The sequence below is a fragment of the Megachile rotundata genome, chromosome 1, assembly GCF_050947335.1.
Source record: "Megachile rotundata isolate GNS110a chromosome 1, iyMegRotu1, whole genome shotgun sequence".
Lineage (NCBI taxonomy): Eukaryota > Metazoa > Arthropoda > Insecta > Hymenoptera > Megachilidae > Megachile > Megachile rotundata.
This window is the reverse complement of record NC_134983.1, coordinates 18071538-18085897: the sequence shown is the minus strand read 5'-3', so window position 1 is coordinate 18085897 and position 14360 is coordinate 18071538. Positions and strand designations below refer to the sequence as shown.

The 14360-nt window shown below is 34.4% G+C and overlaps 1 protein-coding gene and 1 long non-coding RNA gene across 4 annotated transcripts in view; both read right to left on the bottom strand.

Moving 5' to 3' along the window:
* The window catches only part of Imp (IGF-II mRNA-binding protein), a 122539-nt gene that overhangs the window by 65463 nt on the left and 42716 nt on the right, over positions 1 to 14360 (bottom strand). The window lies entirely within an intron of this gene.
* LOC143264842 (uncharacterized) lies at positions 2498 to 13803 on the bottom strand. The gene is made up of 2 exons (XR_013038809.1): positions 12862 to 13803; positions 2498 to 3590 (listed from the first exon to the last, which is right to left on the bottom strand). It is a non-coding gene; the product is annotated as an uncharacterized LOC143264842 (long non-coding RNA).

Below are 14360 nucleotides of genomic sequence, written 5' to 3'. Positions count from 1 at the left end.
TCCCGCGTTATTACACTGATTATAGTTTTAATCGAATTTAGGGAACGCGGCTATTTACGGGCGGTAGGGAAAGCATCTCGACGCCGGTGGCAGCCATGAATTAATTAAACGTACCCCATCGGTATACACGTTCATTTGGTAACGAAACGGGAAAGAGACGAGTGCAATCATCACACGGCATATTCTCTGCGAGAAGAACGACGACGACGAGTCTGGATCGCGCGACAAAAGCTTAAGTCCCTGTCGCGGTACAATGCGTGGGACAGCGCCGTCTCGAGATTATGAAATTTAATTAAAATTTCGTACAGGACCGTGACTCGAACTGACCGTCCCGGCTTGTTTGCTTCCTACGCATCTTCGTCCCATCCCTCTCGCACGCGTCAACCCTTATTTCATCGGGTGTCAGTTCGATTTGTTTTTGCGATTTCATCTCGTCATTTCCTCTCGCGAACCTTTCGCTACAACCGATAAATATTTGCCGATGAAACGAGAAACGTGCGCACCTTGACCATCGGCCAGCTGATTTTCGTGTGTACTGCACAAGGCGGAAATTTGGAGATTTGGGGATTTCGAAATGTGAAGATTTGGAAATTTAGGGATTTGGGTATTCTGGGATTTGGAGATTTGGGAATTTAGGGGTTTGAAGACTCCAGGATTTGGAAATTTAGGGATTTGCGAATTCAGGGATTTGGAAATTTAGGGATTTGGAGATTTAGAGATCTGGAAATTTAGGGGTTTGGAGACGTCAGGATTTGGAAATTTAGGGATTTGGGTATTCTGGGATTTGGAGATTTCGAGATCTTAGAATTTAGGGGTTTGAAGACTCCAGGATTTGGAAATTTAGAGATTTGCGAATTCAGGGATTTGGGTATTCTGGGATTTGGAGATTTGGGAATTTAGGAGTTTGAAGACTCCAGGATTTGGAAATTTAGAGATTTGCGAATTCAGGGATTTGGGTATTCTGGGATTTGGAGATTTAGAGATTTGGGAATTTAGGAGTTTGAAGACTCCAGGATTTGGAAATTTAGAGATTTGCGAATTCAGGGATTTGGAGATTTAGAGATTTGTGAATTTAGGGGTTTGAAGACTCCAGGATTTGGAAATTTAGGGATTTGGGTATTCTGGGATTTGGAGATCTCGAGATCTGGGAATTTAGGGGTTTGAAGACTCCAGGATTTGGAAATGTAGGGATTTGCGTATTCTGGGATTTGGAGATCTCGAGATCTGGGAATTTAGGGGTTTGAAGACTCCAGGATTTGGAAATTTAGGGATTTCGGTATTCTGAGATTTGGAGATCTCGAGATCTGGGAATTTAGGGGTTTGAAGACTCCAGGATTTGGAAATTTAGGGATTTGGGTATTCTGGGATTTGGAGATCTCGAGATCTGGGAATTTAGGGGTTTGAAGACTCCAGGATTTGGAAATTTAGGGATTTGGGTATTCTGGGATTTGGAGATCTCGAGATCTGGGAATTTAGGGATTTGAAGACTTCAGGATTTGGAAATTTCGAGATTTGGGTATTCTGGGAGTTGAAGATTTAGAGATCTGGGAATTTAGGGGTTTGAAGACTCCAGGATATGGAAATTCAGGGATTTGAAAATGTAGAGCTCTGGGAAACTATAGATCTCAGAAATTTGAACATTCAAAAACCTAACAATTGTCAAATTTTCAAAGGTAGCTAAAAATTTCAATATTCCTTAAGTTTGAATATGTATAAAATGAACATAAGAATTAGAGTTCAAAGAATTAACCAGAAGTTAACGCCCTAACAAATGTTACCATCCTTGATTTTCGTGGTCGAAGAACAGGCTATCGACGAGCAATCCAATTACGTTGGACAGACGAGCATTAATTTTGAATCAGCAAGGGAAACGCAACGAGCTTAACCGAACACGAACTCGTCCGTTTTTCTTGTCGTTTGCATTCTCTTCTCTCTCTTGCTTCGTTCTTCGTATCGTCTCGAAAAGCACGTAAACGAATGGATAGCTCGATGTTGGAATGGACATGTTGAATAAGTGATGCTCTCGCGAGTCAAATGCACGGTTCTTTACGTAAGTTTGCGTGACCTTCGTTCATGGTCAAGAAAACGAGAAAAGAGAAAGACCAATCACAATGTGGAAAACTCGTTGGTTCACCGACATCGAAGCTTGCGTGCTGTCGCAGGGTTTGTTGAAAAAATTGTGCTTTGAGGAATACGACAAATTACATTTGAGACACATAGTTTATGCTTTCAAATACTCATTACAAATTATATCTTTTAATTTTGGAAACAATTTCATAATTCATTCACGTTAATTTCATGTTAATTCGTTCGATAATGGTTCCATGTTGGTGGGACACTGTTTTGGGGCAAGTTAGAATAAACAGTGTCTTAGTAAGTTTTAAGCAGCAAAAAATAATTGTACCGCATGGGTTGTAAATTTATGTCTTAAATATTTTTACAAGTTAGAAAATATTGGAACAAAAAATAATTTTGGGAACTAGAATGTAAGAACGTATACATTATACATATTTTATTTATAAAAATCATATTGCAAGGATTGAAAAAAAATAAATGTACACGCCCGACTAACCAGTCTTCACACAACTCCACATAAGATGATGAACATTATAAAATTTATGATATTGTAATGTCAGATCATAAAAATTGTGACGTTCATAAAAAGGCAAAATGTCTACATTTTTTTTGAGAAGCCCTTCGTACAGAAATGAATATAATAATAATTGAACGATAAAAAATTATTTTATCCTTTCTATCCGTAGAGTTATATTAAATTTGTAACACCTGTCAGCAGCCACCCCAGGGAAATCAAGTTATTGAACCTACTTCACGGAATATTAAAAAAGTTCAAAGAAACTTGTCTCAAAATCCCAAGAAACTGAACTTTGCATAATTTGCACCGTGAAAGTTTATAATTCGTTAAATAATCATTTTAAGACTGTCTTAAAGAGATCGAATTATTTAAATACAATAAAAAGAAATTTAGTAAAATATGATATTAATTTTAACGAAATAAAACTTCGATATTCGACAAGTTTAAGTTTAATTTTTACATAAAAAAAAAATTGAAAAATCTAAAATTTGACCACTTTAAATTTTGAAATTTAAAAATGCAGTAGTAGAAAATTAAAAAATGTAGGGATTTGAAAATGGGAAAAAGTAGGAATATAAAAATGGTGAAATTTCCATAGGAATCCTTATCCGAAGGAAGCCTACGTCGAACGTCTAAGCCTGTATTATCTCGAAGCGTGCAAGATATAACGACTCGTGTGTTCTTCATCTGCTGACCGCAAATCGGAGTAACGCGAGTTAGCTCCGTGATAATTATGGAATTCTCCCGGGTCAGCTTGTTCTTCGGGTTCTTTGCACTTTGCTCGTTCTCGTCGGGGGCACGTCCTGAGTATACACCTCGTGGAACGGTGGAAAAAAATCAAACGAGAGACGAAGGATAATCGGTAGCTCGCCTCTTCGGCTAGTCTTTCGTCTTTCGTCATCGCGTTCGTTCTCAGAAAAGCAAACGAATCCGCGAAGATGCTCTTCAGCGCTGTAGTCAGCGGTTTCTTCCGGTGCGGTGTTAATGATCCTCTTATCTTCGTTTCGCCAGAATAAATGACGAAAGTTGCGCATTATTTTCAATCCCATTCATATTATTTCAAATGTTTACATTTCAAGGCACATTGTACGACTAATCTCTAAACTTCCTTTAAATTTATATGTGAACTTGAAAATTACTTCATATTCGAGGTTTCGAACTTCCATTTGTTCATTTTTAAATTTCTGTTTTCAAATTTTCAAGCTCTTCTAAGTTTCGATATCTCTATGAATTCTCAAGTTTTTAAATTTTCATATAGTTACAATTTTATTGAACACTTGCAAAATTTTTCTAATAAATAATAACGTAAATACATTACTTTGTTAAGAATGCAATTATTCATTTGTGCAATTTAACCGCGGTGCAAGATGTAAACAAATTATAAAAACATCGTAAAGATGAAGCATCCGTTGAAGATACAATTATTAACTCTTACAATTTAACCGCAAAACGTAATAGAATATAAAGTACAGTAAAAGCAGGATGGTTATTACGAACAACTGATTTTTATGGTAAGTTGAAAATTTTGGTAACAGATCGGATGGACGTTAAAATTAATGTTAAAATGTGTTAATGAGCAAAATAAACGTTACTGCACGTCGTGAAAGATGTCATAATATTACGGTAGTTCGACTGGTATCAACTTGTATGCTAATGAACGCGTGTACCGGTGAAGGCTGGTTTGCAAATGGCGGCCATCCACCCTACAGCAAGCGACAGCCATTTCTACGCTGTGATTTCTTGCTCTCTGTACCCTTCCACCAACCATAGTGTCGCGATAATATTAACACGTCTGCCATGCTGAAGATAGTAACAACTGCACTCTATCGTTAACAAATTTTAACTAATATTTTTATAATAATTTTTTATAACGATTCGTAAAATGAAATATATGAAGCTTTTAATTTTGGTTATTTGCAAATTTAGACATATTAAATTTTCAAGGTTTTTGTTTCAGAAATTAGAAATATGTCAACGATACTAAATATTATAAATTCTATTAACAATGATTCTAACAATGAATTCTATTAAGAATGAATTACTATTAATCATTCAATGCATACATGATACCACGTTGAAATGAATATTTTTGTAGTTTTAGTAAACTGTTAGGGGAAGGTAGCCTAATTTGGACCGCTGTGGTATCCAAAGATTGATAAAATCTGTGCGATTTTAGATAGGCAACTTGTTATACGTAGATGTAGACGAGGTTAATGCAATCGTGTTTTTGAAGAAACGTCTCGTGGTTACATTGAGAGAAGTGTTATTTGTTTGACTACGAACAAACTTTGTTATTTTGATGTAAGAGTGAAAGCCGTTAATTCGTCCAAACATAAGTAATTACAGGTCTTATTATATCATCACAAAGCTTACTTATCTATCTATAATTTCCTGTTACAATTTTATGAGGTTATGTTAGTCTGACGTTTTTCTATAATATTAAGTATAAAATATTCAAGTTGCCGAAGTTGGACCGAAAACAGTTGTCGAAATTGGACCGGTTCAATTTCGACAACCACATTACAACTTCTAGCAGTGATGATGAAGAAGATAGAAGTGACAACGAGAGTAAACAATTTAGGAGAGTTCTTGAAGAAATATCACCGCGAGCAAAGAAAAATCAAAATCCAGATGGTCCTTCGTCTTCTTGCAGTGCGCCAATAGCCCAGAAAGCAGTGAAAATAACAAGCAGTCCTTACAAATCGCAGTTAGACCGAATAAACGTAAAAAACTTGAAAAAAATAAGTTCACCAAACTTTGACAAAATGCCGAAACATAAAAAAGAAAATGGTGGTTCATGGTTTTGTACATTGTGTGAAGAAACCAAGGAAGAAAATATGATACAATGTATGAAATGTCGCATTTGGATTCATACTCCGTGTACTGGAGTTAGTACTGCAGTTAAAACGTTCTATTGTTGTAATTGTCGTTAAAAATGCTAATGGTCCAATTTAGGAAGCTAGCGGTCCAAATAAGGAAACCGGTTTCCTAAATTGGACCGATGACAAGATTTTTTTGAATTTATTTTTTACTATTATAAATGGTATTTAAAATTTCATAAATGGTTTTATTTTGAAGGTTCCCTTAGTGAGTTTCTTTTCCACTACTTAATTTTTATTGACACTTCTTCCATGTTTTTATATAGTGAATAATATAAAATTGGTCCAAATTAGGCTACCTTCCTCTACATGCACAATAATAATTAGATTAATAAGTCAGAGATATACAAGCCCAAAAGATAGCTTCTACTTTCGAGTATCGTTTCAATACTACACTAATCTAAACAGACATTAACTCATTCTTAATTTCAAACCTTCTCTAAGCCTGCTATATTTAAACTAAAACCGGGTACTGCTCGATTCAATGTTAACTTAAATCCAGTTGAGTTAATAGCCTGAACTTGTTCATTTAATTCATTTTTCAGTGAACATCTTTACTTAAAAATGACTGAATTTCCTAGAAAATGACTAAAGTATCGTGAAGTTACCAATCAATAAAACATAGGTACAAATGACGCAATATATTAACTCCATATACTTGAAGATTCTAATTAAAGAATACCTACATAGAAAAGAGCGCATTCTTGGAATAAGTCGGAGAACACCGTTGCTCACAGGATAATCGATGTTGCAACGTCTCAAATCGAAGGATGAAATACACCGAGTCGTGGATCGTATTCAAGGACTTGAAACTCAGGTAGATGAAAGTATTAAGAAACTAATTCCAGCCTTCCTAGAAAAAGGTCCAGGTCTTTTGAAATACAATCGAACCGACGCAGATGTATCCCTCACAATGCGGACAAGATATACCTGAAAACCTTTTGTTCGTAATTTCCCGAACTGAAATTTCTGACGCGGACAAATGAAAACTTTTGACGAAATCGACGGACAGCCGGCCCGAGCCATTTTCCCGGTCGGCCATCGTTTCGATACCTGAAACGCGCGAAAATCGACAATTCCTTTGTCAATCTTGACAATAGGTACTTTGAAGAAGTCTCAAATTTTATACGGTACGTACTTTGATGGTTATTGTAAAATGAATGAATACGGTTCATTCGAGACGAGCGACTTAGGAGGGTTTATGGTCAAAAATTCAAGACAATTTGTGCGATTTACAATCACTAAAGTCGTACATTTTGACTGCCAACTAGAAGAAAATAAAGAGTCTTGATGACTATTAGTACTGAATAATTTTGAGTTTGTGGAATTTAATGAGACTCAAAGAACGCTAGACAGTTGAAGCATCAACTTATTGTTTTCGGAGTAAACGTCTGACTTTGAACTCTCGTTTATGAAATTAGATAATAATTTAACGAGATAGTCAGTATGTTTCAACGATAAAGAAAGAGACAAATACTCTGTTCAATTATACTTTGTGATATATCTATAAAAAAAATGTTATATGGAGAAATATTTCTGAATTCTAACACATCCGTAATTATGAGAATTCGTTTTGTTTATCAAAAGTAATACGTTATGTTCATCGAATACAAGCAAATGTTAAAAAGAAATGTTTGATTCGAAGCGATTCAAATTTTCCGCTCAAAGGCGGTACATACAGACACCTACGTTACCGATGCGGGAAAAGCTTAATACGCGTTTTCACCAAAAGATAGAGCCACGCACAACGGTCGCGCGTGTTTCATGCGGATATGCATTACACATACTATTCCGTTATACTATCGCAATCTTTTTTTTTAACACAAATATTTATTGCATTCGTATAATACAATCGTTTGTCGATAATTTTTTTAACTTTCACGGAAATTGTTTTGTAACATGGCGTAGCTTAATACGTCATTCGATGGGTGACTAAATCCTATTTGCGTTAACAATCTAAATGTCTGATTCATGTTGAAAATTTTTTCTGTAATAATCGACTGTGCAATTACATTTTGTTTCGATATGAAATGAAAGAACTTACATACATTTTACGTATGCTTCTTCAGCTTATTAAATGTACTTTAACTACATACTTAAAATAAAATAAAAACAAAATGTAAAATTTTATTACGTTTGAATGAACGAGACGGGTATGAAAAATGAGTAAAATGAATGTAAAATACTTCTGCTTTGAGATCGGTATATAATAGAATGATTAATTATAGCTTGAAGCGTAGTTTAGTACTTGAAGAATATGTTAATAGAGTAGTGACACAAGTGTAACAAAAAATTGACCGAGTTTCTCAACAAGAGGGTAATCTACTCATATTTAAATGCTCTTGATTTTGGTGAAAGCCAGAAGACACATATTCCTTTTATACCGAAAAAATAAAAACGAGGAACTTCATCCTTCCTTAATCGAGTTAAATAATATATTAATAACATACTCCCTTCACAAGTCTATTAAAAGTATTTCTACAAAATATTCGCGTTGCACAAAAGATTAAATATCTTAATTTTCATGCATCGAAAAAATGAACATGTTAATGAACATGAACGAGTTAAATAATAAAATAGAAACGCAAAGTAATGGAATTTTGTCCAAATTCATTCTTATGTATCGGAAAAATGAACATGTTAATGAACATGAACGAGTTAAATAATAAAATAGAAACACGAAGTAATGGAATTTTGTCCAAATTCATTCTTACGTATCGGAAAAATGAACATGTATAATAAAATAGAAACGTGAAAATTGTAACGAAATTTTGTCCAACCCAATATTTGCACGGAACATCGATGCACCTCGATGGTAGCAGAGATTCGAGCCGCCAAAAAGAGTATTTTGTCGAGATAACACGGAAATAAATAAAAGCGGTCGTTTACCCGAATTCTTAAGGCGTTTATTGACACACTGTATCCTCGATGAATGAATAATGTGCCTCCTCGTTTTCGAAATTTCGATCGTATTGAATCGTTCCGAATCAATGGCGAATCGGATGATCTTTATTGGCGAATTTATTCGTACGCAGCTAATGACTGTCATTCTACGACGATATTACGAAGTGGCGTGGAGGTGGAGAAAACGCACGCACCTCCCTCTCTCTATGTGTGGAAAGTTTTAGGTAAGATCCGATAGCCGGATTCCATGTCTCTTTTCAGGTCTCGCATACAGTATGGTGGTCTTAAGGTGATCGAAAAATTCCAAAATAAAATAGCAAAGTTTGCTCAAGAAGATTCAGTTGGATTCTTTTTATCGGATGATTATATTTTGCAATAATGCCTTATTTTGAGAAATTTTCATTTATGTGGTACAAATGATTGGATCAGATGGAGACTCCAAATGTCTTAATTTAGGAATTTGCAAATTTTCTCTTTCTTAGATTAAATTTCTAGAGGTACTCCAAGTTTCTGAAATATCTAACTCAGCAATTTCTTAGATCACCACCAAATACCTAAAGGCACTTCCTAGATCAGGAATGCCCTAAATTTCGAGGTTTTCACATTTCTACATTTACAAACTCTTAGATTCTCAAATATCAAAGCGAATCACCAAATACCTATGTCTCTAAATTCGTAGCTTTCGACATTTGTAGATGTACTCTTAGACTCACAAATACCTAAGTGAGCAACTCCATATATCTCCATCCATAATACCCCAATTACCCAAAATCCTAATTTTCTACTCCTACATCCCCAAATTCCAGTCTCCAAATCCCAAGGTTCCCTATAGCTCTTAAACTCCTAAGTCTCCAAATTGCTAAACCCCCAAATGCAGACTCCCTACACTTAGACCCCCAAATCTCAAGGCTTCCAAACCCATAAGTTCCTAAATACCTACATTTGCAAATTTTCAATATACTTCCACTTTTTCAAGTACTCCAATATCTCTAGAAATTGAAGAGATCTCTTTCACCTTGATTGACATTGTTTTCCTGGGAATCGCAGGTCTGCAATGTACTTAACCTTGCCCTATCAAGGTTACGCACTGTCGGGTGCGTCAGTCAGAACACAGCTACAATATTAAAGCAGACAAAGAAAGTTGAAATATATCTATTTAGTCAATCGATGACTATGCAAATAATTAGACTTGAACTCTAAATTGCAGCGAATTCGATAAAATTTGATCAAAAAGTATCAGTGCGTCAAACTAGTGCAATTGGAGATATCAATCAAAATTAATTATAATTACTATTTTTAAATACCAGTACAGTGAACGGCCGGTGCATAATCCTGTTCCTTTAAATCACTCTCTACATATTTTCTATTTCAAATCTAATCATTTGTGTCATAACGCAGTGAATCCATCAAACTGTACTTTTAGTTTGTCACAGGATAGTATTTCCCTCTCAAAACATTTTATATAGCTTAATTTCGTTTTATCCGCGAACGAATCACGATTACACGGTTGCACAACCCACTTTTACTAGCATATCAGGTATTATATCATTCGCATTGGACGTGCATGCACGCATAACGAGGCGCCCCTAACGCGCTCGTAGAATTATGGTCACAGAAACGGAACCAAAGGAAACTTTTATCCGTAGAAGAGAGTGCGTTCTCTCCAATAGCGTATGCTTTCTGTTGCTTTTATTAATCCAGATTTGGTGAGTTGGGCAAAAAGTTTTGTCCTTTTTCAGAGATACAAAGAATAGCTCGACTTCAAATCTTACATGTGAAAGTGAAATCACAGATTGCTTGTAATTAAATCTTATATGAAAGTAAAATCTTGTTATATGAAGCAGTGCTTTTTCAGTATACAAGAATCGAGATGTTCAATAATTACGTTTCTTCTAAGAATATTGGCAACAGAAAATTTCATAAATCGACACTTACAACCGTACTGTATATTATACCTGTCTTCGAGACTAAATGACGTTCTTACCTCTATGAAAATAATGTAATATAATACTGCAGATATATAATGTTCTATATCGAACCATTTATCGGAGGACCAGCTTTATTGTCTGCTGTTTGTTAAGATGTACTATAATGTAAGCTACAAGGTCATTAAGGGCAAAATGTGTTGACGATCAATCGAATTAATGTCATCTACTGACCAAAAAAAACATTGTTTAACAAAATTAATGGACGAGGTACTCTGCATGGACTTTCACCTCGTTTCCTTCGAATAAATTATTATTACTGAGAATAAAATTTCTTCTATACAAGCAACAATCTACCGTAGATTGAAACAATAAAAAAATTATGAGAAGTAACAATTCAAAGTGTAGAGACATACGCGAAGCTGAAGAGAACTGCTTTTAGATTAATTAGATGGTTCAAATTTTAATACTATTTAGCTATTAATACTAAAAAATAATTTAAAAGGAAAGAAAAGATATTTTGTTCCTGTTTCAATGGATCAGGAAACTGTTTAGAATTTTTGGAGCTATTGGGTTATTCACATAATTGTTCCAAATTTTATTCAATTGCATATCTACTATAAAACTATATAAATTAAGAAAAGTAATTTAAAATGTAAAAAGACTATTTATGTTTCAATGTGAAGCAATTTTAGAGCTGATAGATAATAAAACCTTGCACAAAGTTCCTCCCAATTTTGTTCAATTGCATATCTAGTACAAAGCTACATAAATTAAGAAAAATAATTTAAAACGTAGAGAAAGATCTATTCACATTTCAATATAAAATAAAACAGTTTAAAGCTGTTATAAAATCCTCTACCTAATAAATATTAAGTTACCCAATCAGTACAATTATACTCGAAGAAAACAATTAAAAATGTAGAAAAAATCTCGTATAAAAGCAGTTTACTCGTAGTATGTTTCGAGGCTGCGATAAATCGAATCGATATTACGGCACGACAAATGTTTCGCCATACAGCGGGGCCACGTGTATTACACACAGGCAACTGAATTAATTATCATCGACACCGAAACAACACTTTCCGGCCAAGTTAAATACGCGTTAACGTCGAATTTTCATTTCCCGCCTTGTTGACACCGATATAGCCGAATTTCAGGGACGATCGCAAAGCTGCGCCACGTGCGATAATCAAGGCCACGTCCGGCTTAGCGAAGAAAAACACAAAGCATAATAATTCGACGAGACTAGCTTGTCTAACGAGAAAAGAGTAACGTTGCCATGTTCGTGTTACGACGCGACTCGAATCATTTACAAAATTTTGCTGAAAAGTTCGGGAGAAAATGTATATCGATTTCAATCGTTTTTTATTCTTTGGATGATCTATATTGCAGGAACAATATTTAGGTTATTGTCGAATCTTCCAAGTTAAATTTACTACTTGGAATTTTGCAAAATTTAGAATTTTAGATTTGAAAATTGAAGTGGATTACAATAGATACTCTGATGGGACCAATGTGCTATACTTGCAAAAGATTGCAATTACCAATACCTACTTGTTTGGTCAGTTTTCCTCTTTCATATAAAAATTCCAAATGAAAATTTTTGCAAAAAATACTAGATGTTAAAAACTTTGCTTACTTGCGAAATCTTGCTTTTAAGAAAATCTTATGCAGCGTCCATCTTCCATTAAAAATATCTCAATGCACGGCAGTTATAAACTTCGACCCATAATGTGAAAAATGACGAAAAATATATATGAATTAATTTCGTGACAACAAATGTAAAGATCGTTGAAAACGACGAAATATACAAAAAATTCAAATTTTCTGTGAAAATAAAATAGATAACATATATATTTATCGTTCGAGGTTGCGTCGTAAAAAAAAACAAGTAAACTTGTCTCTCCTAACGGTATGGACGACTTTACTACATATTCAGAGATTTCACCAAGTGAATCAGCTATTACGAAAGCTCGAACTTTGATAAGAGAATTAATACGAAACACAGTTACAAATTTCCCTTTTAAAACAGTAGTTTCTTCAACGGAGACTGACAGATTACGGACAGTTTAAATTGACCGAAAATAGAAATCCTATACTTAATTCCTTCGTGGAACAATTCGTATTGATGGAAGATTTTAAAATATTGAAATTTTCAAATTGGTAAGTTTGTGAACTGGTAATCTTGCAAGTGTACACATTTCAATTTAAAGATTCATTTGGTATTCAATCTAGAAGTTTATGAATTTGGTAATTTCTTCAAATTAATTAATTTAGCAAATTCTTCAATTTAGTAATTTACGAATGTGGCAAATTTTTCTCAATTTAGTAATTTATAAATTTAGCAAATTCTTCAACTTAATTTGAAAAAAAAAATGTCAGAATTTGGCAACTTTAGAAATATTTCAGTTCACACATCTGATCTCCCAAAATCATTGTTTTTCTCCCAAAAAAAAATTAACATTGAAGGTCGATTGATAGTAGCGTAATAAAAGTCTGAACCGAGGGGTTAAAATGAAATTACGGAAGAGATAACTAACGTGTAATCGTTTCATACCTGTCACGCACGCGCGCAAAAGTATACCGGAAGTCAATGTCCTAAGTTCAGTTAGTCGGTTGGATTACGATGCACAGAGTACCATGAGAGAATTATTAACCGCTAAGATTTTTTTAGATCTTATTTGGACTCGAATCACACGGATACGAAAAAGTCAACGGTTACGTAATTTAATTGGCAAACCATTAAACACACGATTCTAAAATTTTATGTAACGACGAGAGGGAACTGAATAGACGAAAATCAACTCGCGCCAGACAATAATTCGTCTCGAGCCACGTTACCGATATGAAACCGTTAATATTTCGTCGTATTTCAAAAGTCACTTTCGTCTATTCGTGTGTGTGTGTGTATACGTCATTGTACGTGTTCTATTGACACCAAGGACCGTTAGACAATGTCTGATATTCGTTCATGTTTGTTATTATCAATCTGTTCGAGCAAACGGGTTTGTAAGAAGTTTGTGAGTTTCGATTATTCAGGAATATCAACACGTATTTATGGGCAGACGAGTGCCCGTCAAAAACCTTACTCTGTGCACGGCTCGTGTTGTGACTTACAATTTTGAAATTCAGAATTTTCGCAAGTTCAAAATTTGGAATTTTAGGGACTTGGAAATTTTTCAGACCTTGGCAAATTTTAGATCTATGAATTCAGAAATGTTAGATACTTAAGAATTTTAATATTAGAAAATGCAAAATTTTCAATTTGTAAATTTGACAGGTTATTATATATTTTTAACTGTTGTTCCAAATTTTGATGTGACAGTAGAAAATTTTGTTACCAAGAAAATTATATTACCTGTAAAATATTATTCCATTCTGTTTATATATGGGACTCATAACAAATAATCTGTTAAGAAATTAAACGCTAAATTTTCATTTCTGATCGATTCGACTTAAATAGCATACGAATGTTAAAAACGATAGCTGCGTTTATGCACTTCAAAATAAACCCAAAATTATCAATTTCAGATGCACGTGATCAGTAAGCGGAAAACAAGTTTTTAAGAATTTTTAAAATTGTCGTAGCAATTTTCTAGGTTATGTACTTTTATTTTAAATGCCTCGAGATGTTCGAAAAATTTTGTCATGTAATGCAAAAAATAATGTAACGTATAGACGACGCATAAAACACGACAACCAATCATAAAGATATATCCACATAATGTTATCAGAATGGTTAGTAAGTACCATACTACATAGAGACAACTATTCACTTACGTGGAACAACGTAAGTTCACTTTATTTTTACATGCTCGTGTATAGTAATTGACACCATATTTGAACGAAATAAAATACTTTTCGGTAAAATAAATGGATCGTAATAAGTAAGAGACACGGTAGAAATGAAAAAACTCAGGAACGTTCGATTGACAAGAAAAGGCGCGAAAACCGTCGAGGCGCGCGTGATCGGCGAGCGGTGTCCGCGAATTTCTAACCTCAAAACCGGAAACGCGATTACAAATGGAGAATCGACGAATAGAAAATGGCCTAATT